We start from the raw sequence: 27705 nt of genomic DNA, 5'->3' as shown, positions 1-27705 counted from the left end.
AGATATAACACACTTTTGAGGAGGGACAGGGTGAAAGGAGAAAGAGAATAGAATAAATGGGTTGAGGAAAAATAGGATGGAGGGAAAAAACAGAGAGCAATAGCAAGTGTGGGAAAAATATTTAAACTTCTCTGATGGCTTTATGATATAGAACATGACCATTCCCTGAGACAGAACTGATGGTATCTGAACACAGATTGAAATATACATCTTTTTACTCTCACTTTATTTTTCTTGAGTTTTCTCTATCTTTGTGAGAAGAGGGGGTATTATGTTTACTTTTACAACAAGAATATTGTAGTAATATGAATATAAATAAGTTAAAGAAAAAAAAAGATTCACGGTCAAAGGTCAACATCCTTGGCATCAACCTTTTGGTTCTATCTAGAAGCAATAGAAGCAATAGTTGGTTCATTGATGATTTGGAACTCATTAAGACCAGTGATGACCAGCATTTTTGATTGCCTGATGTAGCTGGTAATGTGATCACAGCATTTGTGACAATTTTCCCAAGGTAACTAGGAATTATTACATATTTCTTCTGCATAGAAACTTTTGGTCTCTCCTTTGTACTGCACTTCGACCTTATGCCTGAGTACATCATTCACCACCATGAAAGGTCATACTTCATACATGACTATACAATTGGATCATCAAATATTCACCCAATCAGATATTTGGCATCAAATTGTATTGGTGGTGTCCACTGCAACTTGATTCTTTGCAGCATCAGTGACTAAACATTCTGTGTCGGTGAATGCAACATAACTTAGGTCCTTTTATCTTGGTCATTAGCAATGATCTCCACTTTCCCATTTTGGAAACCTTCTACACAATCATGAGTGCTGCCAAGATCAATAACAATCACAGGTCCTTGCCCCAGATCATTGGTTGTAGCTAACTACTGAGGAGGAAAAAAAGGGTGGCTTTTGCAATGGTTCCCAATCACTCCAATTTGTTGCCAATACCAAACTATTTTTATGACTGCCTCTTTATAATATATTTTAAGATATACTAGGAAATCTTCCTTTGCATTTTATTTCATCAATTCCCTTGATATTCTTATCCTTTTTTTGCTCCAGATGAACTTTATTATCATATCTTCTTGCTCTGTAAAAAAAAAATTTTGGTAGTTTGATTGGTATGGCCCTGAATAAGTAACTTAATTTTGTTAGGATTGTCATTTTCATTATTTTAATTCAGCTCAGCCATGGGCAATTGTCTTTGTCTAATTGTTTATATATGATTTTATTTGTGTGAAATGTATTTTATAATTGTATTCATGTATATCCTTCACTTATCTTGGGAGGTAGATTTCCAAGTCTTATTTTATTTATAGTTACTTTAAATGGAATTTATCTTTCTGTTTCATGCCCTTGGATTTTGTTGTTCATATATAGAAATGCAAATGATTTTATGTGAGTTTATTTTATATATGTTATTACTGTACTAATGTTATGAATTGCTTCAAGAAGTTTTTTAAGGTGATTTTCAAGGGTTTTCTAAGTATACCACCATATTATCTACAAAGATTAAAAATTTTGTTTCCTTAATAGCAATTCAAATGCCTTCAATCTCTTTTTCTCTTAATGTTATAGCCAATATTTCTAATACAATACTGAGTAGGAATGTTAATAATTGTTACCCTTGTTTCTCCCCAAACTTATTGGAAATGCTCCTGGTTTCTTCCCAATTCATAAAATGCTTATGACTGGATTTCTACTTGATACTGTACATTATTTTAAGGAAAATTGCATTTATTCCAATATTATCTACTGCTTTTAGTAGGAATGGATGCTGTATTTTTTCAAAGTTTTTTTTTCCCAGCATCTATTGAGATAATAATATGATTTCTGTTAGCTTTTTAATTGATATGGTCAATTAGGTTGATTGTTTTCCTAATAAAGAACCATCCCTGACTACCTGGTATAAATACTACCTCATCATGGTGTATTGTTCTGGTAATAACTTGCTGTAAACTCTTTGTTAAAATTTTATTTAAGATGTTTTCAATCAGTGTTCATTAGGGAGATTGATCTAGGATTTCTGGGGCTGAGTCAAGGTGGCAGTGTGAAGCTAGCATGCTTCTAGAGCTTTTCCCTTAACAATTTAAATGAAACCTCTATACAGACATTAAAATTACAGATCCAACGAAAAGAATATTGAAACAAGCTTTCAAATGCAGAAATTCTGTAGGAATTTCAGTGAAAGTCTATCTCTTCAGGGAAAAAGTGGAAGTAAACCCCAGCTAGGCAGGAAAGTGGGAAAGATTGTGGGAGTCTTTTAGCTAGACAGCAGTACAGGTCTGGGCATTTAGAGAGCAAGCCTGTCAGGATGTCCCAACCCCAGACAAAATCTGAACACTGAGGCAAAAGATAGTACTAGGTTGGGAACAAAACACTGCATAGATAGAGCCTGTACACAAAGAAGGAAACAAATCTCTGCCTAGGATGCAAAACCAACATCTTAGTCAGTAATAAGCCAGGGATCAGACTCCAACACCCACATAAAAAGCTTAGGACTATTTTCCCTATACCAGAGGAGCAGAGATCAATAATGAAAATGACAAAAATAACTAAAATAGCACTAACCATAGAAAGCCACCATGCAGTTAAAGAAAAGAATGTTATCTCAGAACAAGAATACAGTGATAAATTACTTACATGGAAAGTCACAAAGGAATCTATGAATTTGAACTCAAATCCAAAGCCTCATGGAAGAACTTAAAAACGAATTTAAAAACCAAAGAAGAGAGGAAGAAGAAAAAGGATAAAAGAAATGGAAGTCATGCAGGAAGCTTATGAAAAACTGACAAAAGAAATAAACCCCTTTTACAGTAAAAATAACCACCTGGAAAAAAAAGTAAGTTTTCAAAAAATAAAACTGATCAAGTAGAAAAGGAATGCAACTCATTCAAAACTCAAAGGGGAAAGCAACTCAGCAGAAGTAAAATTAACCAACTGGAAAAGGAAACAAAAAACTAAAAAAAGAAAATAAAACCAGGGTGGCTAGATGATGCAGTGGATAAAGTGCCAGCCTTGGAGTCAGGGGGACCTGAGTTCAAATCTGCTTTCAGATACATAATAATTACCTAGCTTGGGAAAGTCACTTAACTCCATTGCCTCGCACCAGCAAAAACAAAACAACAATAAAAGAAAACCCTAAAAATTAGAACTGGAGAGATAGAAGCAAATGAATATCTGGAATGACAAGATTTCATCAAATAAAAGACTGAAAAAATTGAAGAAAGCTTAAAAAACATTTTAGGAAAATCAAGTAACTTGGAAAATAGATCAGGAAGGGAAAATTTATTAATTATTCATCTATCAGAAAGACTAGATCCAAAAAGAGCCTTGAAAAATGTCTTTCAGGAAAGTATCAGGGAAAATCATCCCAAAACTCTAGATCAAAAAAGACAAAATCATAACTGAAAGAAAATAGAACAGCTCCAAAAATAGTTCCCATGGTAAAACTCCAAGGATTCTAATAGCCAAATTCTGAAATAGAAGAGAAAATACTGCAAGTAGACAAAAAGAAACAATTGAAATACAAAGCAAGAATGTCCAGAATTATACAGAACTTATCAGCTTCAACATTAAGGTCTTGGAGGGTCTAGCATATGAGATTTTGGAGGACAAAGATTACAACCAAGAATTTGCTACCCTGCAATATTTAGCATATTCTGTCTGGGGAAAAGATGGCTGTTTAATGAAATAAGAGAACTTCCAAAATTTCCTGAAAAAAAAAGACCAAAATGGAAGAGAAAATTCAATCTTCTAATATAAGATTCAAGAAATGCATAGAAAAGCAAACAGAAATGGAGAAAAAAACCCAACTATTAGTCCAGTACAATAAAGTATATACAATCCTGCATGGGAATATAATACTTGTCTCTTTTGAGAATTGTATTTCTCTTAGGATAGTTAAAAGACTGAATGGGGTTGAAGAGCTTGTACCTAGAGGGTATTGGTAGGTTTGGTTCTTATTCATTATGAAGAAAGACCAAAATGACATTGCTATGTTTGAGATAAATTATAGCATTTCTAAATGGGGCTGATCAGCCCAATATGAGCTCTGAATGTTCTACCACAGTTCGGGCACTATAGTCCAGCTGAACACCTGGAATATTTACTCTAAACTTTTGTATTTCATGTTTCCTTTGAGCTACTTTAGTTCTGTCTTACTCATAGAGGTCAGAACTTTCAGTAACAAGAGCAGCCTATTCTGGGCTGTCCCGTACCAGCATGTACCATGTCTTACAATCAATTCTAAAGTTCTTAAGAAAGAACTTCAGGGTGTCCCAGTATTTGGAGTAATTAGAGAGGCAGAAGAGCAGCTAGGTGGCATAGTAGATAGAACACCAGCCCCTAGAGTCAGGAGGGGCAGAAGGTGGAAGCATACTTTAAGGTGTTGGACCTAAAGAGATTAGGAACTGATTTTTATCTTACAACATACTTTAATTAACCAGATTGGGGTTAACTATGTTCTTAACACTTACTTAACCATGATTGGGTATCAGACAGTGAGAGAGAGAGTGCACCTAGTACTTTTGTTGGGGAAGTCTGTAGGGCCATGGTAGGAGTACTATAGAGAAAAAGGGAGAGAATATGAAAGGATCATGGAGAAATTTTACTTTGCTTGATGCTTTGGCTATAATTGTAAAGAATAATCTTGGAGGGGGGAGTACAAATGATTCATGAAATGATTTGGCTTGTATGTTGCCTTGGCTCATGAAGATTGTGTGCCCATGTAGGTTATGTGAAAAAGGGCAAGGTTTAAAGTGAGTATAATTTTATGATTCATTACTCTTGAGAATGTATTTCTATTGAAAGAAGAGGGAGGGCCCATAGTGATTATGAGGTAATGCTTTTAAGCAATCAGTCAATCAAACTTTACAAACAGTACTCTATCAGGTCATATAAAAGGAGTATATTTTGACAAATGGGATTTAAGTGCAAGACAGGATTAAAACATTAAAGAAACATAAAAAGAAGGACTATACTAGGAAACAGTTAGGCATAAGTAGATAAATAATACCAGCTGAAGAGGCAAAAAGAATTATTATAGTAGAAGTGTAAACATAGGGTAAATCATATTCAATAGATTTGAGCCAGATTGGGAATAACATACATTTACAATTTATTTAAAAATCTGTTTTATCCTACTGGGTGGGGGGAAGGAAAGGGAAGAAATGACTGATAAAAATGAAGACCAAGGTATAAGTGAAGGTAAACTGAAAGACAAAATAAGGGGAAAGGGAGAAGACATAGTCAGCAAAACTATAATACTGGGGAAACTCAATCTTCCTCTCTCAGAACTAGGTAAATCTAACCACAAAAATAAACCTGAAGGAATTTAAGGAGGTTAATAAAAGCTTAGAAAACTTAGGTATGGTAGAATCTGGAGATTACTGAATGGGGAATAGAATATATCTATTTCTCTACAAGACATTGATTGCATCCTAATGCTTTTAAAAACCTTACAATCAGATGTAGAAAGAACGAAATAATATAAGCATACTTTTCAGATCATGATATAATATAAATTATGAGTCTGCAATTAAAAAAGCTGGAAAACAAAGAAATTAAAGCTTCCTAAATAAATACCAAATTAGATATTCTGAAAGTCAAAAGAGAGATTAATAAAATTAAAAAACAAGAAAACCATTGACCTAATAAATAAAACTGATTAAAAAAAGAATACCAAATTACTTGTATTAAAAATGAAAAGGGGGGCAGCTAGGTGGCTCAGTGGATAAGAGCACAGGCCCTGGAGTCAGGAGTAATAATTATCTAGCTGTGTGGCCTTGGGCAAGCCACTTAACCACATTACCTTGCAAAAAAAAAAACAAATAAAAAAATGAAAAGGGTTAACTCACTATTAAGAACAGGAAATTAAATCATTAATTTGGAGCTATTTTGCCCAATTTTATACCAATAAATTTGATAACTTGACCGAAATGAATGAATATTTGCAAAAGTATAAACTGAAACCATCAATAAACTCACAAAGAAAAATTCTCCAGGTACAGATGAATTTGCAAGTGAATTCTACTAAAAATTTAAGAACCAATTAATTCCAATACCATATTAACTTTTTTGATGGAATAATAGTTCTTCCAAATTCCTTTTATGACATCATATGGTGCTGATACCTAAAACAAGAAGAAACAAACCAGACAAAAAATTTATAGACCAATCTCCCTAATGAATATTGGTCCAAAAATCTTAATAATATTTTAGCAAAGAAATTATATCATTACTAGAATAAAATTACATTATAAGGTTGAACTTAGGTAGGCAGGCATGGTTTATTATTAGGAAAACATTCAATAAAACTGAACATAAATGGATCTGGAGAGAGGAAGTAGGTGGGAAAGGAAGAAGGAAGGAAATTATGTAACTTTAACATATGCATATGTATATACAGATGAATTTTGAATAACTTTCATAACATGTAATTGAAAAATTAAAATCAATTAACAAAGTTACTGAAGTCTGTTAATTTTCAAAAAAGGAAAAAAGATTGGTCTATAATTTTCTTTGTCAGTTTTGTTCTTTCTGTTTTTGTTATCAACACATAATGGTGTCATAAAAGGAATTAGGCAGAACTCTTATTTAAAAAAATCATATAGAATTGGAATTAATTATTTCTGAAATGTTTGGTAGAATTCAGTTAAAAAATACATCTATGGTTTCAACAATATTCTTTTTCTGAAATGGTATTAAGTAAGTATTTTATTTCCTCTTCTGCTATTCTGAATAGCTTGTATTTTTGTAAATATTTAACCACTTCACTAATCCTTTGTCAATCTAGACAAATTTCTTGACACACAATTGAACAAAATAACTCCAAATTATTACTTTAATTTCTTCCTTATTGGTGGTTATTTCACTTTTTTTGATCTTGGTGATTTGGTTTTTGTTTTTTAATCTTTTTTAAAAATCAGATCAACTAAGTATTAGATATCTTATTGTTTTTTTCATAAAATGAACTCTGTTTTATTCATGACTACAATAGTTCTCTTACTTTTAATTTTATTAATTTCTCCTTTGATTTTCAGAATTTCTAATTTAATATTTAATTTGGGGTTTGAAGTTTGCTTTTTTTGTCTAGTTTTTTAACTTGCATCCCCAATTCTTTGAATGCCTTGTCACTATTTTATTCACATAAACAATTAGAGATATAACATTTTTTTGTATAGCTCTTTGGTTGCATCCCACAAATTTTGGTATGATTACTCATTGCTATTATTTTCTTGGATGAAATGGTTGATTATTTCTATGATTTGTTGATGGATCTGCTCAGTTGTTACATTTTTAGTATTTAGTTTCCAATTATTTAAGTTCATCTTTGCATAACCCTTATTCTGTATAATTTTTATTTCACCACACATATTGCAAGAGGATACATTTGGTATTTCTGCTATTCTGTGTTTGATTGTGAAGTTTTTAGGCACTATTACTTCATCAATTTTTTTCTGTAGGTGCCATGTTTTGCAGAGAAAAAAATATATTCTTTTCTATCCTCATTCAATTTTCTCTAGAGATCTATTATGTATAAGTTTTCTAAATCTAATCACTTTCTTAACTTCCTTCTTGTTTATTTTGTGGTTAGATTTATCTAATTCTGAGAGAGGGAGGATGAGTTCACCTACTGTTATACTTTTGTTTCCTATGTTTCCCTGTTCTTTGTTTAACTACTCCCCTAAGAATCTGGTTGTTATACCACTTGATGCATATATGTTTTATAATAATATTACTTCATTGCCTATGGTATCTTTTAAGAAGATATACTTTCATTCCTTATTCCTTTTAATGAGATCTATTTTTGCTTTTGCTTTGTTTGGAATCAAGATTGTTGCCCTTGATTTCTTTTTTTCCTTCTGCTGAAGTATCATATATTTTGCTCAATCCTTTTACCTGTTCCCTGTATTTATCTCTACTACAATTTTGTTTTTTGCAAACAACCTATTGCACTATTCTGGCTTTCTAACCAATCTATCTGCTTCTGTTTTACTCCCTTTCCCCTTTAACATTTCTTTTTTTACTTTTCACTTTTACTTTATGTTTACTTTTACTATCACCTCCCTCTTTAACACTCCCTTCCTCCTCTTTCTTTTCCTCTCCTCCCTAATTCCCCATAGCATAGGAAAGATTTTTTAAAGAAAATTGGAAATAAATTTTATTTATTTTTCAGACCAAATCTGTTGATGATAGAATTTACTCAGTGTTGGAGATGAACAGCTGGTAACCTAGAGAAACAAAACTTAGGGGAAAAAAAGATTGAGCAAACAGAACCAGGGAGATATTTTAACAGAAAAATGTTATTTAATAGAGTCCCAATAACTGGGAAAAAATCAGAAGGCCTACAAAGAGGAAGAATTATACTTTATGATCCTGAGCCAGTATCAGAATTCTTTTTATAAGAATATTGTTTCCAATATAAGACAGATTCATTAATGGATGGCACATTAAGTTGCAACCAAAATTCCAAGAATAGTATAAACAAATGTTCTGAACAAACATTTTAAAACTGAACATGCCCAATAAATAAATTGCAACAAAATTTTCTATTTTAACTTTAGCCATGTTTAGAATGAACAAAAATTCTAGATGAAAAATGGATCTATTCTTTAAAACAATTAAAAAATAGATCAAGAGGCATTATCATGATATAAGCAGTCATGCTGGCATTACTTTCACCTAAGGAAAATTGTTATGATAAAGAGTCATATCCTATGTTAAATAAAAGAATGCCAAGACTAAATCCTTGTCAGTCAATTAAAGATGTAGAAATAAAGTTCTAATGGCTCAATCTCATACTTAATTGTGGTATACCTGGCATGATTATGACAATTTTCCATTAAAAGACAGAGAGGGACATGAAGACATGTTCCCTTACGTATTACATGTCCTTTACAGAGAGAGAGGTGCCAGACAATCCTTTCCAATGAACCAGGTACCAGGTCTGCCAGGAAAGTGCATCCTTTAAGAGAATCCTACCACAGTTAAGGCTGAGATCATTTTTCCAAATGTCACTCACTCAGTCTTTAGCATTAAATTCAACTGGCCTGTTTTTGTTTACCTGATATCAGATAGATGAATTATCAATATATTGTAATATGACAGTTACCTATAACCAGAGCTTCAGGTGACTTGCGCATGTTGCTCATGTACCTAAGGACAGTACTGTAAATGAAATACAATAAGAAGAATATGAAACAAATACAATAATCCTGGTTTCCTTTAAAAGAGAAATTTTTTATAAAGCAAGACTTTGCAATGAACCCATTTAGTTACTATGTTAAAAAAAAAGAACTAAATTTCTCCTTTGGTGAAGAGACTGCCACAGAGAAATCTCAAATTATTATTATTATTATTAATATTGATATTAACATCATATCTTCCTCATGTTACATAGGCACTTTTACTTTAAAACATATAATTCTATAACTAGAAATTTCTTTATGAAAAGCTTTACATTAATCCCATTTAGCTATTAGCCATATTCAAAATACAAATTATTACTTTCAGAATTTTTAAAAACCATTAGAATATCTTAGGTGTCTTTAAATTTCCAACATGTGTTATTAATTCCAATGTAATAAAACAATAGAAAGAACAACCAGGTATTCAAGTCAATTAACAATTGGTTATTAAATTTTATAAAACAATTTCCATTATGATATTCTTTATTATTTAGTAATATTTTAAATCCTAGTGGTAATCTTGCTTTTGACATTTCTCTTTCATTATATTTACAAAATAATCAGATATTAATTCCAGGCTTAAATACTATATTCAAATAGCTTCTATGTTCTTGATAGATAAATAATTACAAGTTTCTAAAAGCATATCACATAACTGATACAGATTTTTCCCTCTACACATATATCACCATAAAATATCCCACAATCAGGGCAAATTTTCCTTTTCCTCTGTTTGCAATTTACTTGAGGGAAGAAATCTGCAATTTTTTGACTTCTTCAAAATTAAACATATAATTACTAACTTAAATTAAACATAAGATGTTGATGCTAACATCAAATTCTCCTAGAATAAAATTAACCAATAGAAAAGAAAATGAGAATTTCCACAGATTCATTTTTATGATAATTTTTTCAAAACCTCAATTAACTTATTCATACAATGGATTCTAAGCAATTGATACATATTACTGATTATTCTCTTAGGCTGTAATTGGAATAACAAGGTTAGCTTACAAATGGACTTTTATCCTCTGATCTTAACAATAAACCATAGGTGGATGACATCCTTACAAATGCCAACCCTGATACAAAATTTTGGAGCATTTTATACACAAAGAACAAAGAATAACAAAAGCTGAATTAGATAACCAATGAGATTTCACGCAGATAATTTGATTTTACAAAATGATTCTCTCAAATCTTATAATATTTACTTAAAATTCCTATTGACAAGAATCTTACTTAGGCTGGAGAATAAATGTTTAGGAATAAAAATAGGATTTTCTCTTTCCTCATCCAAAATTTCCCTTGAATTTTTTTTATCAGATAAGGAATTCACTGGAGTCATCACAGAAATGACCATAGATAGTATTGACACAGGCCATGACAACACTGTGATAGATTGGCCTTACATATCAAACCGACATATTATAATTTTTAGTTAAAAGTGAAGAAACTTGATTTCCAATTCTTTGACACCACAAACAGGGCTGCTATGAATATTTTTGTACAAGTGATGTTTTTACCCTTTTTCTTCATCTCTTCAGGGTATAGACCTAGTAGTGGTATTACTGGATCAAAGGGTATACGCATTTTTTTTTTTTGCCCTTGTAGTGTAGTTCCAAAATTCTCTCCAGAAAGACTGGATGAGTTCACAGCTCCAACAGTGTAATAGTGTTCCAGATTTCCCACAACCCTTCCAACAATGATTGTTATCCTTTCTAGTCATATTGGCCAGTCTGAGAGGTGTGAGGTGGTACCTCAGAGAAGCTTTAATTTGCATTTCTCTAGTAAGTAATGATTTGTAGCAATTTTAGATATGGCTATGCATTGTTTTGATCTTCTCATCTGTAAATTGCCTTTGCATATCCTTTGACCATTTGTCAATTGGGGAATTGCTTATTTTTTTTAAAAAAATGACTCAGTTCTCTGTATATTTTAGAAATGAGTCCTTTGTCAGAAACATTACTTGTAAAGATTGTTTCCCAGTTTACTGCATTTGTTTGGATCGTGGTTACAGTTGGTTTGTCTGTGCAAAATCTTTTTAATTTAATGTAATAGAAATCATCTAGTTTGTTTTTTAGTGATGTTCTCCATCTCTTCCTTCATCATAAATTGCTTCCCTTTCCATAGATCTTACAGGTAAACTACTCCTTGATCTTCTAGTTTGCTTATAGTATTATTATTTTTATATCTAAATCCTGTATCCATTTGGATCTTATCTTGGTAAAGGGTGTGAGGTATTGGTCTAATCTAAATTTCTTCCATACTAACTTCCAATTTTCCCAGCAGTTTTTATTGAAGAGAGAGGTTTTTTTTTTTTTTATCCCAATAGCTGGACTCTTTAGGTTTATCAAACAGCAGATTATTATGATTGTTGCCTGCTATTGCACCTAGTCTATTCCACTGGTACACCACTCTATTTCTTAGCCAATACCAGACAGTTTTGATGACTGATGCTTTATAATATAATTTTAGATCAGGTAGGTTAAATCACCTTCTTTTGCACTATTTTTCATTAAATCCCTAGAAATACTTTACTTTTTATTTCTCCATATGAATTTACTTACAACTTTTTCTAACTCATTAAATTTTTTTTTTTGGAATTTTGATTGGTAGGGCAAGAAACAGGTAGTTTTGTTTTGGTAGAATTGTCATTTTTATTATATTAGCTTGAACTATCCATGAGCAGTTGATGTTTGCCCAGTTATTTAAATCTGATTTAACTTGTGTAAGAAGTGTTATATAATTATTTTCAAAAAGTTTCTGAGTCTGCCTTGGCAAATAGAGTAAATGTCAAGTAAATGTCCTTCAATTGGAAAATGGCTTAGCAAACTGTGGTATATGTATGTCACAGAACACTATGTTCTATTAGAAACCAGGAGGGAAGGAGATTCAGGGAAGCCAGGACAGATTTGAATGAACTAATGCCAAGTGACATAAGCAGAACCAAAAAAAGAGAAACACTATACATCCTAACAGCACCATGGGGGCAATGATCGCTCATTCCATCAGTGCAACAATCAGTAATAATTTGGGGCTGTCTGTAATGGAGAATACCATCTGTATCCAGAGAAAGAAATGTGGAGTTTCAACAAAAACCAAGGACTATTACCTTTAATTTAGAAAAAAAAAGCATGATATCTTATTGTCTGATCTTGCTATCTCTTATACTTTGTGTTTCTTCCTTAAGGATATGATTTCTCTTTAATACATTCAATTTGGATCAATGTATACCATGGAAACAATGTAAAGACTGAGAAATTGCTTTCTGTGGGGGAAGCAGGGAAGGAAGTAAGATCAGGGGGAAAATTGTAAAACAAAATAAATGAAATCTTTAAAATAAAGTGAAGAAACTAATTTCTCATCAGGAATTATGGTTCAGAAGTGTTAATTCTAATGTAAAGAATATAAGATTAGACAATACATTTTCTTATTCTCAAATAATGGATCTTGTGAAATTTTTGATAATGTATTATCAATATTACTTTAACATCAAAACGAATCATACAATTTTGTACAGCATTTTCTTTCCCAAAAGAAATCAGTAAATATTCCTGATAACATAATTATATATTATTCAATATCATAGATGGAATTCCAAATTTCTTCACATACAATTAATCCCAATTATATTTTTTCTTCTTAGTAACACATGTGAATTCCCAAATTTGTTACAGAATTCTAAATAGCTTTGAACTCAAAGGTCACTAAATTTTTCTCCAATTTAGCAGGTTTTTTTTAAAACACAAGGAATAGACCTTTCCTATCCAAAGTCTTCCAGAAGGTACCAAAAAAACTTTAGCACTTTTCCCAAGATACATAAAACAGTAAGCTGAAACTCTTGGGAAAAGTGCTAAATTTTTTTGGTAGGTTGGTAGGTTGAATGCAGCTATCAATCAATATCAGGCTAACAAAAACGCAGTTCACAGGTGAGTTTCACAAAGTCATTCATCAGAAAGCTTGAAATTTACACACTTTCAAATGTAAATGATGGTGCTCAATTTTTCCCAGACAGTGAGAGACTGGAGGAGTTCATCTTGAGGTCCTGCTAAGTTTATCTATTTTTCTAATTTGAATCTGATTTTAAAGGAAAATATTGCCTTTGTAATTTATAATTGAGGTCAAAATGAGGTAAAATTCATTTGTAAGTAGGCAGGCTCAAATCATAACTCCATAATTAATTACTTAATTTTAAATTAGCCTTTTTAAAAAAAAACAATTAAATCCAAATAACCCCAAATAAAAACAATAACATTTAACTCAGGTAACAGTAAGGACTGTTTCAGATATGAATTACACACACACACACACATAAACATACATATACACACAAACACACAGGGACATATAGACACATAGACACATATAAACACACAAACACACAAACACACAGGGACATAATAGACATATAGACACAAACACAGAGAGAATTCTTTGATTTAATTATGTAGTGAGACTTTAAGGAACTCTGGCCCAACTCACTTAAATCTCAAATATAGAGACCTGGGAAATTGGATTGAATTCCATAGATTATCCTTTTTTTCTAGATCCTAGATTTTTAGAAAAATATTGGAACTCTAACTCTTCTTCTTCTGTGTTTGTCCTTTTCTGTAAAATGGAAAGAGGTTGAGTTTTGTGGGAGTCAACTAAGATGATCCCATGTGGTGTTTCACAGTAGTCCTCATGTGGGCCTGCCTGTGTTGTTTTCAGACTGACAGGTGCGGCAGTTATGAGGTATGTTTGGTTTTCACTCCACTGTGGAGTGGGGGTTCTTAAGGAAGGATGTTTGGTGTATGTCCAATTGACACATTTACCTATCCATAAATTGATGGAGAATTAAAACATGGGGAAAATTTGGTATCCCCCTCCCCAGCTGTGTGTTTGGTCCTTGGAAGGAAGTAGATTTGACAAAAGCAAAACACCTGAGCTCCTGGAAATTATCTTTGGATGGAACTCTCTTTCTCTTTGATATGCTTTATCTCATTCCCTGCTGCCCCTACCCTCTGCAGAGGGAAGGGGGATGGAAAAGGAAAATCTTCCTTTTTAGAACTTCAAAACTCAAACCTATGTCTCAGATGGAATGGTATGCTTCACTGAAGGAAGGGTAAGATTCCTCCAAAACTTGCAGAGACCATGTTTTCCTTAGGCTACATGTATTAAGGAAAACGTGGGGGGGAGGGGAGAGATAACTTCTTATGGGACTAGGAAATTCAGATTTCATCTTTTAATTAAGCCTGAGATAATTACTAATATCTCTGTAATTCAGTTTAAACTATTGGTTGGCTACTTCAAAATCTTAATGTATATATGAGGTTCCTCAACAAATTCTGATTGATTCTGAAATTTTTGACTGGTCTTAATTGGTACATTAATACATACATACATATATATATATATATATATATATATATACACATATATATGTGTGTGTGTGTGTGTTTATGTGTGTATGTATGTATGTATGTATGTATTTAAACTTCAATGGAACATTTTCATATCTCTCTACTGGCCTGGAGAGGTGGTAAAACATTTCTATATTCTGGAATTTGGTACTAGTCAGGGTTTCAATATCACTTTGATAAAATTGAAACTTTTATACAAAAGAGTTGTTTCTGTGTGTTTGGGCCTGCATCTATGTATGTGTTTGTGTGTGTGTGTGTGTGTGTGTGTGTTTAACACAAATCTGAAATGGTTACATTTACATGTGTGAAATGTTATTCCTTTTAGTTTGGGTTTTGAATTTAATTGTTATAAAGTTTTAATTTTAAGTAATACCATTTGAAAGTTTGTGAGTGGCAAAGTTTGTGAAATGATTTCAGCTGTGACCTAGTTTTTTAACCTATTATTGATGGAAGGCTGTATTCAACTTAGGTTAATTGAGACTTTTAGTTTAGTTTAGTAAAGGTAGACTTCCTTCCCTCAAGAGGCTTTGAAAAGAGGGTAGGTAGTCCTTTGATAGAAAAAAAACTTACCAGCTTGTGTTTAAAATAAAAAGAAACTATCTGAAAGCTAAATGAGAGTAATTTAGTCACCTTTGAAAGTTCTATATCACCTTGAGAATTTCTGTGTGTTATTAAGAAGGAAAATATAATTGGAATAAATTGTAAGTCAAGGAATTTGGGAAATATAATATATTTAATGATATTTTGGGGGAAAGAAAAGTATTGTACTAAATTTTGTAATATGATATGTTCTAATGTCAAGTCAATAATAATAACTGTCAACAATCGTACAAGGTCTTTTGTTGGTAAAAGAAGACAGTTTATAATTCTTTGTTTCTTATCACATATTTATGGAAGGAAATATATGTGTATATGTATTTATCAGTTATGTGATATTCTTTTGCAACTTCAAAGAAATTACATTAACAGTGTTTGGTTCTCTTGTGAACATGTAAGCTATTTGAATATTGTAATGTTAAAGCCTGGAATTAATATGTGATTGCTTTGAAGGGGTGGTAAGGGAAATATAACAAATTATGACCCCCTTCTGGGATAAATCTGTGGCTTCATGCATAATAACTCATGTTGTTAATTGACTCAAATGCCTGGTTGTTTTTTTTACTATTGTATTGCATTAGAATCAATAGCACATATATTAGAAATTTAAAGTTACCTAAAATGTTCTATTTTTTTAAGAATTCTGAAAGTAATAAATTGTATTTTTGAAGATGGCTAGTAGTTAAAGTTTATTTATAGAAATTTCTAGCTATATGTGTAAACTGGAACTAAACTGATTATTTGCTTTGAGGGGGAAAAGCACCTATATAACATGAGGAAGATGAAATAATGGTGATAATTTTAGATTTCTCTGTGGAAATCTGTAGCCAACAGTTATGTATGAAGTATGGAGATGATGGGCAACCTTCTAGACAGAAGGAGATGTTTAGTTACTTTAAATATAGTTAATAGCTCAATGGGTTCATTGCAAAAAGTTGATTTTATAAAAATATTAATTAGGAATATTGATTTTACATCTCAAAATCTATTTATTGCATTTAATTTACAGCACTGTCCTTAGATACATGAGCAACAATTGAATTATAATTTTCACCTAAATCTCTTATATCAAATTACAGACTGACTCATTCTTGGTTCTCCTTGGTGCTCAAGCCACGTGAAGCTCTGATTATAGGTAATTGCTATATTACAATGTATTAATAATTGATCTTCCTGACATCAGGTATGTTAAAATAGAAAGACAATATGCCAATGATGCCACTTAGTCCTATAGGATATGATGTCCAGTTTAAGACTTCTTAGCAATGAAACCATATGATGCTACACTATTTTTTTTTAAATTTTACTATGAGGCAAAGAAACTAAAAGGAAACCTGGAAAAGGTTATCATTTTTTTTAAAAAATAAGGTAAACATTGTCTATTTTAGCTTAAATAATAGGAAATTGAAGAATTTTTTGTAATAATGCTCATTCTTTTAGCTCATTCTTAGTTCAAATTAATCAATTGTATTTTTCAATTCATAGATACCTGATTAACGAAATGACAAGTGAAGAATGACACAATAATTGCTACCATTTAATAGTGCAAATAAGTGTAAGGCACTTGTCATAGACAAGTATATAAATACCCATATACCAAAAAAAGAATTAGTTATTTGAAATGCTGTACTCATATTTATTGAACACACAGTATGCTCTTCAGAATATATTTAAAGTATAATAGGTAACCTAACTTTATAAGCATAATTATATTTGATATGTGAATAGTATTTTTATGAAGTCACAAACTTCTTTTTACCATGCCATTGCATTAAATTAAAATGTTATGAATTATTTTAATTTTATGGTGATTTTTTCTTTTTAGTAGACAATCAAAACATTTTGAACTGAAAAAGATCTAAGATTTACTCTAGTCCATCCACATTGCTTGATATAGGAATTGAGATTGCAAAGATGAAAGTAACTTGCTCAGGTTTTCGTATTTAAAGGGTGGTTTGCCTAGGACAATTAGGATGTTTATGAGACTTGAGAAAATTTAAACAAATGCCGGGATACATATATAAATCCATATATATATATATATATATGGATTTATATATGTATCTATATATGCAAAAGAAAACACTACTTTTTCACTATAGTTGTATCTTGTTTATAAGATTCCCCTCCATATATTAATTACTTATATTCTGTTTAGTTCAGAATAAGGCTTGAAAAAACTCTTTTTCAAGTCCTTCAAATTAAACACATGCACAGTAACAAGGAAGAATCACCAAACCAAATTTCTATTTTCTAATTTTCCTGATTTCATACTAGGAGAAAACTGATCTTCTCATAGTGTTTATTTCAGTAAGATTTTGGGAACAAAACTCAAAAACAGAGTTCTTGGGAAGATGTCATTCAGTTAGACTCATCTTGAGGTTTCTGTAGACTGCTTAAAGGATTTCATATATTGTAGATAGGTAAACTTGATTTCATATCTTGTCAAAATACAAGGATATATTATTAAAGGAATGGTTAGTGATCAATTAGAAAAGCATATAAATTTATATTATATATTATATATAATATATTCTATGATTTTTTCAAGATGTGAAATCAAATTTACTGACCTATTATTTCAGGAATCCTCCTCCTCCCCTTCCTTACCTTCTCCCTCCTCCTCCACCTCTTTTCCTTCTTTCCATGTTGTTCTTCTTCTTCTTGCTCTTCTTTCTTCTTCCTCTCTTTTTCTTTTCACTCTCTGTCTCTCTCTGTTCCTATATCTATCTCTCTGTGTCTCTCTCTGCCTCTCTCAGGCTCTCAATCACATCAATCAATATATTTCTTATTTCAGTATTTTTAAGTAAATATCAACATTTGTTAACTCTTCTTACGTTTACTCAAGTCTATTTTTCCTGTTCTACTTTGTATGAGATGTTGACACATAAATTCTGGAAACTATTTGTTATTAATAATAGAAAAAAATTAAACTAAGATACTTCTTTAGTTGAAATAATTTATACTATACCTCCTTCTCACACATTTTCCCCAAATAGTTGCAATGACATGCATGTAAATCAGCATTGTGTAACTATAATTTTATGAGAGAATTTATTTCTGGTGCAATTTTTCTTATTTTTCCAGAAGCATACTAGTAGTTAAACTATCAAATATTGCTCTAAAGTAATTTCTCAATTTATGCTGCTTGTTTAAAATGGAGCATGAATGATTTTGAGTTGACAAGAATAAAGAGACTTCATTGTTACTTAATGGAAACTTTTAAGATTGTGTATTATGCAAAAGTCTATTTAAAAGAAACACCACTAAATAAAATTGTAGAACAAATCAATGTGACAAGTTTATTCATTATAAATCTGAATTGGTTATTAATTCATATGGTCTACTTTCAAAGCACAGAAAGAAAATAGCAGTATCTTGTTAATAAAAGTATTAGATTGAAACAAATTAAAGTTGAGTATATTTTGGAATACTATGATTATTTTTACATTTGTTTGTACTGCAAAGATACTTTGTTTCCATAGAAAATAAAGCTATCTTAGTTGCATGTATTTATTGTGTATCTATCCCTTTATTTCACACACACACACACACACACACACATTTAGTATTAAGGAAATGAATTTTTTGAAGGAAGTTTACTCATAGGGAATCATTTCCTTATACTTTACCTTAATCTAACACACACACACACACAATCACACACAACCATACACACCCAAACATCAAAAATCAAACAAGGAATGTAACAGTTTTTAGATTACAATATGCACAGCAGTGTTATAATGAAGTGATTACTTTTTACACTGGGTTTCTCAGTTAAAGAGAACTCAGTCAATTTCGGACATAAAGCATAATGAAGAATTGGGTTAATTAAATTAAGCCAGACTTAAATGGGACCAGATAGAGATTTCTAATTCCTAAAAAGAACATTCATAGGAATGATAAATTATAAGTGCATGAGAAGTTTGGTATGAATTATGGAATTTTTTATTCAATTATTATTTCTATTGGAATTAGTTTCCTCCTTTACTCTTTCTGAATTTTGTGAAATAATATCAATAATATGGAGTCATATTCTGTTCCTGCACCTACAAATAGGACAATTTCTGAATACAACACATAATCATAAAATGTTCACTTAGGAAGGAACTGTTATGCAACTAAACTCTCATTTCATAGATGAAGAACCTGATGCTCATAGATATTAACTAGTTGCTTCTCCCCCTTCATTTAGCATATCAGTTGCAATATCAAGAATAGAATCTGTGTTATATGACAGCCAAGCCTAAATCAGTGCTTTTATATCCACAATATTTTATTTTTGAAATTTGAGAGGCTACTGGAAAAATGTATGCTTAAAAAAGGTTTAATGAAATAAACATATAGCTTTGTTTTGATTGATAAATTCAGTCAAAAGAATTTGAGTATATGTTCATAACTGGGGAGGGAGTGTATTTAACCACTTGCATAAGTAAGCATTAATCAGGAAGAATTTAATCAGGAAAGATCACTATCACTATGTTTTTAAGTAGTGCAGTGAAAAAACAAGAATCATACTTAGAGAACCTAGGTTTAAACCTGGGTCTGACATTTTCTTGTGTGACAGTTTGTATGTTAATTTTTCTTCTTTGAACCTCAGTTTTGTCACCTGTAAAATGAGAAGGGCTTGAGCAGGTAACTTCTAAGTCCTCATAAACTTTAAATGTTTGATCCTATAAACTAGGTATTATACTAAAAAATGCTCTTTCTCATTAAAATGAAAGGTAGAAATTTTCATTCAGGCTTCCAAACTGATATTTTGCCAGATGTGTAGAGGACCAAAGTGATGAGTAAGTCAAAGTTTATTAGTTCAAACAGCAGTATATCATCACCCATGGTTAGAAGAGCCACAGAGTAGGAGATGCATTTCTCACCCCCATCTGAACCTTTAATAAGATTTTCTTTTTTTTCTTTTTCTTTTTGTATCAAAACATAAACATTCTCTCCATTGTTCGAAAAATGCCACATAACCAAAACTCAGTATGGACTCATATCCTTTCCCAATATCCTAGTGCTTGAGTGTGTAAAAATAACTATGTGAATATAGTGGCTCTCATTTTCACCCACAACAGTTGATCTCCATTACCCAGACACTGTTACACATTTTCCATTTATTCCATGAACTCTTCTCCTGTATAGAAACTTTTCTCCCAATGTTTGTTGTGTTCAGTCATCGCTTAGAGTAGCAGGAAAAATTCCAGCTTTAACATCTGTGCCATCTTTTCTGTGAAGCAAATGTACTAAAATTTAAGTTGTAACTCTATGACTAGACAACTAACATTTAACAGTTACTTTATATAGTACTATAAGACTTATGGAGCATTTTACATTTGCTATCTCTTTTGATCATTGTAATAACCCTGATAAATACATGTTACTCTTATTCTCACTTTACAAATGCATAAACTGAGGTAGAAAGATATTTAATTACTCTTCCAGGGGACAAGATAATAAGATCTGAGGCAGAATTTGATCCCAAATCTGACTTTTGCCATTCTACCATCTCCACCCCCATAATACTTAACCTTTTTTGCCACATGCATCTACAATTCTATTACATACAATTTACATTTCCTTTTAAGTATAAATATAAATATACATATATATAAAATAAAGTTATTATGTAATTTTATCCCCCCCCACTCTAGAGATGGCTACCATTAAGAATCAGTATGTATAGATATGTAAAAGTATATTGTAGGGGCAGATAGGTGGCACAGTGGATAGAGCACCAGCTCTAACCAGATCTATTAACCAGATGTGGCTAGGTTATAGAAGACATAGTCAAGTATTCCTATACTAATTGACATAAATAAAATTAAGTTTACATATATCAATTCAATATGTCCTTTTGATCCACAAAGTTCATAAATCCCTTTGAAAATAAACGAATAGCATGGTATAAAGGCTACAGTTTGAGAGTTTGTATTCAGAATGACCTAGTTTCAAAATCTACTTATGATACTGTCTATGTATGTAACCTAGAGTGAGTCACTGCTTTTTGAATGTCTCAGGTAAATTCCTAGCTTTTATCTCTTTAGGTCAAGAGGGTCTATATGCTCAATGGTAGAAGGAATTCCCTTGCCATAAGTTACTTAAATTGCATCATTCCTGTACTTATGTATTAATATAATTTTTAGTTTTAGTAAGAATAACTATCATATTGAGATCATATTACTGTAATGAAAATACCACTGGGATGTTAAGTATGAGTGTAGTCGTACTGGCATCAAGTGAGGAATCATTGACAATTCATTTAATCTTCTCCATCTTAGTGTCTGGGTCTAGAAAATGAAAGTTGAGCTAGATGAGTTCTAAATTCCCTACAAGATGATGAATCCATTAAATATATTTTCTGAAACTGAAGTTATCAATAGAATTATGAAGCTGGTGATAGAGAAAAGAAAATTTTATGGGACTGAAGCTGAGCCTTGTGCCACTTTTCATTTTTATATAATTTCTTACCTTGAAAAAGAATATCAGAGTCTGGGGGAGGGGTATGCATTAAAATAATTATATTTTTAATAACAGTGAAGTTTAAAAATTACCAAGGGAGAGACAATATGACACAGTAATACTCAAGTCTGAGAAGGGAAAAAAATCTATTTCAGATCAATTTGAACAATCTTTGCATTTATAACAACTCATAGCAAACAGAAAAAATTAATAAATTCATATGCCTCTTAAAATTATACTTACATATAAATGACCTTTCATATAGAATTATAATTTTCATGCATTCTTTCCAATAATTAAGGTTCTGCTTTTGGGTGAAATTAAAAGACAGGATATAGACTTAGATATTTAATCAATTAAACAAGTCAGTTAGCTAGTTTGCTATATTTAGTAAACTAGACAAACTATTCACACACGTATAAATGTGTACATATACACATATGTAATACCACCTCATAGCTGGACAATCTTGCAACAGCATGCTGGTCTCCTTGTTTTGTTTCCCTGCATTCTACCCTGTCAAATAGTTCTTTCCAATGCAAAATTTAGACAATTTTTCTCTCTCTCTCCTTTCCCTCTTCCTCCTCCTCCTCCTCCTCCTCCTCCTTTATTCTTCTTTTCTATTTTTCCTTCTTCTATCTCCCTCTCTCCCACTCTACCTCCCTCCCCCCACCCTCCCTGCCTTCCCTTCCTTTTTCTATCCTCTTTCTCTCTGTCTCTCTGTCTCTCTGTCTCTGTCTCTGTCTCTCTCTGTCTCTCTGTCTCTCTGTCTCTCTGTCTCTCTGTCTCTCTGTCTCTCTGTCTCTCTCTCTCTCTCTCTCTCTCTCACGCAGGCTTTCAGGTATTCATACCAACATGCCTTCAATAAACTTCAGTGTCTCTCTGTTAACTGGATCAAACATAAAATGTTCTCTTTTACTATTGATGGGCAATTTGTAGTCATATGATACAGCTGAAATAAAACTACATATATTTATAAAATTATATCATATATAAGATTTTATGTATTTATAAGTATTATATTAATATGTATTACATAATTTATTATGTATTATTAGGTAGAATAAGATATGTTAACATAATAATATATATTCTCACAAAAAATTAACGTGTTTTCACATACACACAAACACACACACACACATATATATATAGTAGGCATACACACAGATATATATATATATATATATATATATGTATATACAGTTATACACATACACACACATACATTGTGGGTTTTAGGAAAGCTCCCTGTAGAAAAGGAATTTGAGCTGATTTCTGAAGTAAACAAATTATGAAGTCAGGAATTATTAAGCTTTGTCTCTGTCCTAGACACTGTGCTATACTCTGGGGGTAGTAAGACAAAAAAAATCAATTCTTACTCTCAAGGGGCTCTCCGTCTAATGAGGACAACTATATGCAAACAATCATGTACAACGGGATCTATACAGAATAAATTGCATGTAATCTCAGTGGTACAGCAATACAATTAGGGAGGATTGAAACCTTGCAAAAGGTGAGGATTTAACTGGACCTTTAATGAAATGTAAGATCAAGGAGAAGAGGTAAAGTCCATGGGGAACAATCAGTGAAAATGGTCAGATGGAGTATCCTGTATGATGAACAGCAAGGAGACAAGTGTCACCAGATCACAGATTATGAAGCCTAGAAAAGTAAGAAGGGACTAGTTCATAAATGACTTTAAAAGCCAAAGAAAATAGTGGTTACAATGTCAGATAAAAGAAATAGGCATATACTATACATGATATAATAGTAAAAACTGACAAAATGTGTCAATGCATTGGCTATGGAGGGCATTGAGAAAGAGAACTGAAGGATGAAACACAGGTTTAGAACTTGGGTACAGAAGCATGGTGTTGTTCTAAACAGTAATAAGAAAGTAAAGAAGAAAAAAAGTTTAAGGGGACAGCTATTTCAGTCTGGGCTCAAACTATAGTGTTACAGTAAGATGGGGGCAGATAGGAGAGATATTTCAGATATAGCCTAGAAAGGCTATACAACTGATTGGACCTAGGGTTTGAGGGAGAAGAAAGAATTGAAAGTGATACTGAGGTTACCAACTCTGGTCATTGACTAACTAGAAGGAGAGTAGGAATGAAATAAGAAGAACAAGAATGTGGGGCTTCTTTGGTTAGGTACCACAGGAGATGGAATTCTATGTCTAGAATCAGAAAGATCTGGATTTCAGGGAAGCCTGGAAGGATTTGCATGAACTGCTACTGAGCGAGTTGAGCAGAACCAGAAAAACATTGTACACCCTAATAGCAACATGGGGGTGATGTTCAACCTTAATGAACTTGCTCATTCCATCAGTGCAACAATCAGGCACAATTTGGGGATATCTGTGATGTAGAATACCATCTATATCCATAGAAAGAATTGTGGAGTTTGAACAAAGACCAAAGACTATTACCTTTAATTTTTTTTAAAAAAAATTCTTATTATGTTAAAAAAAGAAAGATCTGAATTCAAATCTGATGCAGACATTCCTATTCCTACTAATAGCCAGCACTTACACAGTGCTTCTTCTTGCCAAGCATTGTGCTAAGCTTTTCACAATTATTATGTCATTTGAGTTTTTCAACAATTCTAGAATGTAGGTGCTATTATTACCTTAATTTTACAGATGAGAAAACTAAGACAAATAGAGTTTAAGTAACTAGACCAGGGCCATATGACTATGAATCCTCTGAGATAATATTTGAATTCAGTTATACTGAGTTCATTTCATGACAGAGGAGAGGAGAGGAGAGAGGAGGGGAGGGGAGGGGAGGGGAGGGGAGGGGAGGGACACACCAGCTTTGTTCAGGGGAGATATGGTGGAAGTCAGAAGAGAGTTAATTGTGAATTTCAAAAAAGAAATATAGGTATTTTTTAAATTACTGCTTCTAGAACAAGTTATGGAGAGGCAGGGTGGGCAGGGAGAAAGAGGTTGTTACATGCCTATAAGAGCAGGGCAGATGACTGGGCATATGTGAAGCATCTTCCTGTGTCAGCTAGTTTGTAATAATCTCTAGAAGATTTTGTTTTTTGAAAAGAAGCAGTATCAATAGCAATGGCAAGGTGCTCATGGTGGTTGACTGAATCAACTATAATTGTTTTGATGTTACTCTTTTTGAAAATTCTGATCAAAGCATGCTTTCTAACTCCAGATCCAACACTTTTTAATTTTAAAGAGATTCCCGATTTCACTGTAAACATACTCATTATATTATATGAAATCAGATGGGTCCATTCAAAACAGGACATAATAGTAGGATTAAAAACTACACCAGAAGTCATTAATTTTTTTCATGTGGAAAAAGATGGCACAAATATCTTTCAATTTTGGAATGGAACATAGAGCAACAGATTGGACTCTTACTGAAGTGCTACCCTTCCAACTTGCAACTATTGATAAGCATTCAAAACTTCAACTTCCCCTTCCAAACAAACCTTTCAATTTAGCTTTTCCCTTTCTTTTCCTAACATAATCATAATGCATTTATTGTTATGGAGTTATCATCACTTTGATTTCCACCTGTCAAAGAATGGTCTCAGTATACTGATGAAGTGATCAAGAGATATTCATTCATTTCACTTCTAGAGGATGGAATGATTCCATGAATTATATACTAGATGTCCATGCTTATGTCTTTTTAATATCTTGGAATAATTTCCAGGGAATAATATATGTTAGGGGGCTTAACAAATATCATAAGCATAAATTGACATTCCTGGTAATTCCTGGTAATCTCTGGTTCTCTGTTTTTCTCACTCATTAAAATTAGTAGATTGATCAAATTCCCTACTACCTTAAACTTTTTAGATATATGACCATTTGAAATGAATCTCTAAAGTTTTCTTGACCTAACAAAGTTGCAATGATAACTTTGCCAAATTTTAAAAAATAAAAATAATCAGTAAATAGAAATATTCCTAAACATGAGAGTATTTAATACAAAACATTCATTAAATAAAAGGTATGTAAGATATATAGCTTCAAGTAAGGAAACTTGATGTTATTGTGTGACTTCACATGAGAGATGTCACCATATTCTTAAATCTATGAAAATACAAGGCAAGTTTAGGAATAATACCAATTTGGAAGATTTTCATTATAGTTTCAGAAATGGCACATGTTTGTTTTATAAGGAACACAAAAATTAAGTTTAAAGGGAATCATAATGAGAAAATTGTACACCAGGGGAAGGATTCTTTTAGTCATAGCTCATGAGGATCTACTGAAAGTGTAGTGGGTTTGGGATTTTCACAAATAGAGAGAGTTCATACTAATGACACCTCACATAATGAAGACACACAAAGGAACAAATTTACAGCTCAGAAGAACAGGTGAGTGATCAGTAATGTAGTTTGAATTGAGTTGCTCCAGAAAGAAAGTGCTCCAAATGGAAAATGCTTCTTTTGTACAGCTCTTATAGTTAATAATTCAACAAGAGGTCTTGTGGTTTTAATTTAAATATTCTTTTCTGAGTACAGTTATGATGAAGGGAATCTAGGTGGGAAGATATTGATTGTAGGTGTCATTTACCAGACTAGTTATTATTATAGGATGTGTCTCTTAGCAGCAGCATTTATTGCACATGTGGTGCTCATGATTCGAACTCATATGAATGAGACTTGATGCTTGCAAAGATGTTCTTCTATTCACCAGGGAGAGTTTAATTAAATTCATTTGGCCAAATTCACATTCAGGGGTTTTGGTAACTATGAACTTCTCAAAATGATGTTGAAGGAGGCAGTCAGGGTGGGTGGTGTCTAAAATCATCAGCTGTGTGGCATGATGAGAGAAAGCTTCTGATCTCTCACAGATTGCTAAGGAGTGAACTATAACTTTATGAAACCTAACTTTTGGAAATGAAACACTGTCACTAGAGACATACTTATTTTTCCTACAAAACTAATATATTATTTGTTGCATACTTATTATTGTGGTTTTCCACAATAATTTGTTAACTTTCAATGCAACTTCATGACCCTCTAGGTTCTAACATCAGAATGGATTTAGATTTGTCATTAAAGGAATACCTGCCCCTCCAGTTACCCCTTCTTCATACAAAGTATAAAATGAACACCTCACATGTAGAAGGCCGCCCCACAACATACCTACTGGCCTTGCAGGACATGAGATAAAGTCCCATAGAGCAAACTCCAGGATATAAGCCAAGGCAAACCTTGGTCGCCTCAAATCCTTGGCCACAAGGAAACTGGGGAGGCGTCCCCATATCTACCCCCCCCCATATCTACCCATCTACTTCCCTATTTCACCTGTCCCTCGCTTGACAAATTTCCGCATAGAGACAGTCAACAAAGGCAATGCAAGAGGCTCAGGACAATCTGATATAGGCCTCAGGAGATCCTCCCATACCCTGCTTCCGCATATAGAATATAGTATATAAGCTTACATATGCAGAAATAAATTGGACTTGCCCCCTGATCGCCTGTGTAAGTTGTGTTTCTTCTGCAGTCCCCAACAGTCCTCAGAGGGAAGAGCCCCAGCTGACAACAAATGGTGCTGAAACCTGGGAACCAGTCTGAAATTGCAGGCAATCTCTGGCTGGTTTCCTCCCAAACCATGAGTAATGCAACCGCTCTTCCCCAGCCTCCTTACACCCTTCTTATCATACTTTAACTTTCCTGTCTTTTTTCCTTCCTCTTGTTTTCTATCTCATACTGTTTCCTAAAAAGAAAGCGAGATAGTCAAAGATGGGCAACTATCCTTCTGGGTCCTGTACAGCCTCTGCCCAGGTGGTTCAATCACTTCTCAAATCTTGAAGAATAAAATGCTCCCTTAAAGAATGCATAGTTACCTTATCCCTAGTAAAGACAATAGCTCCCTGGGTAGAGGCCTCACATGTCATGGAACCTCACATTTGGAGCCATGTTCTTGCACTGGCCCGGAGGAGGGAAGCCTTTGGGGACTTCAAGCCCCCCTTTGCTTCTATCCCATAGTAACAGCTGTACACTCCTGCCTTTCCGGACAAGATCCTTCCCCTCCCACAGTATTACAAG

General features: G+C 32.6%; 1 pseudogene; it reads right to left on the bottom strand.

Annotated features, from left to right (window-relative positions):
* Positions 1–344: 344 nt before the first annotated feature.
* On the bottom strand, positions 345–27270 carry LOC141519220 (heat shock cognate 71 kDa protein pseudogene; annotated as a pseudogene).
* Between the last annotated feature and the right edge of the window lie 435 nt (positions 27271–27705).

This window comes from Macrotis lagotis, chromosome 3, assembly GCF_037893015.1.
Source record: "Macrotis lagotis isolate mMagLag1 chromosome 3, bilby.v1.9.chrom.fasta, whole genome shotgun sequence".
NCBI classification, from domain to species: domain Eukaryota; kingdom Metazoa; phylum Chordata; class Mammalia; order Peramelemorphia; family Peramelidae; genus Macrotis; species Macrotis lagotis.
The sequence above is the reverse complement of the archived record's forward strand: the minus strand, read 5'-3'. Positions and strand labels throughout refer to the sequence as shown.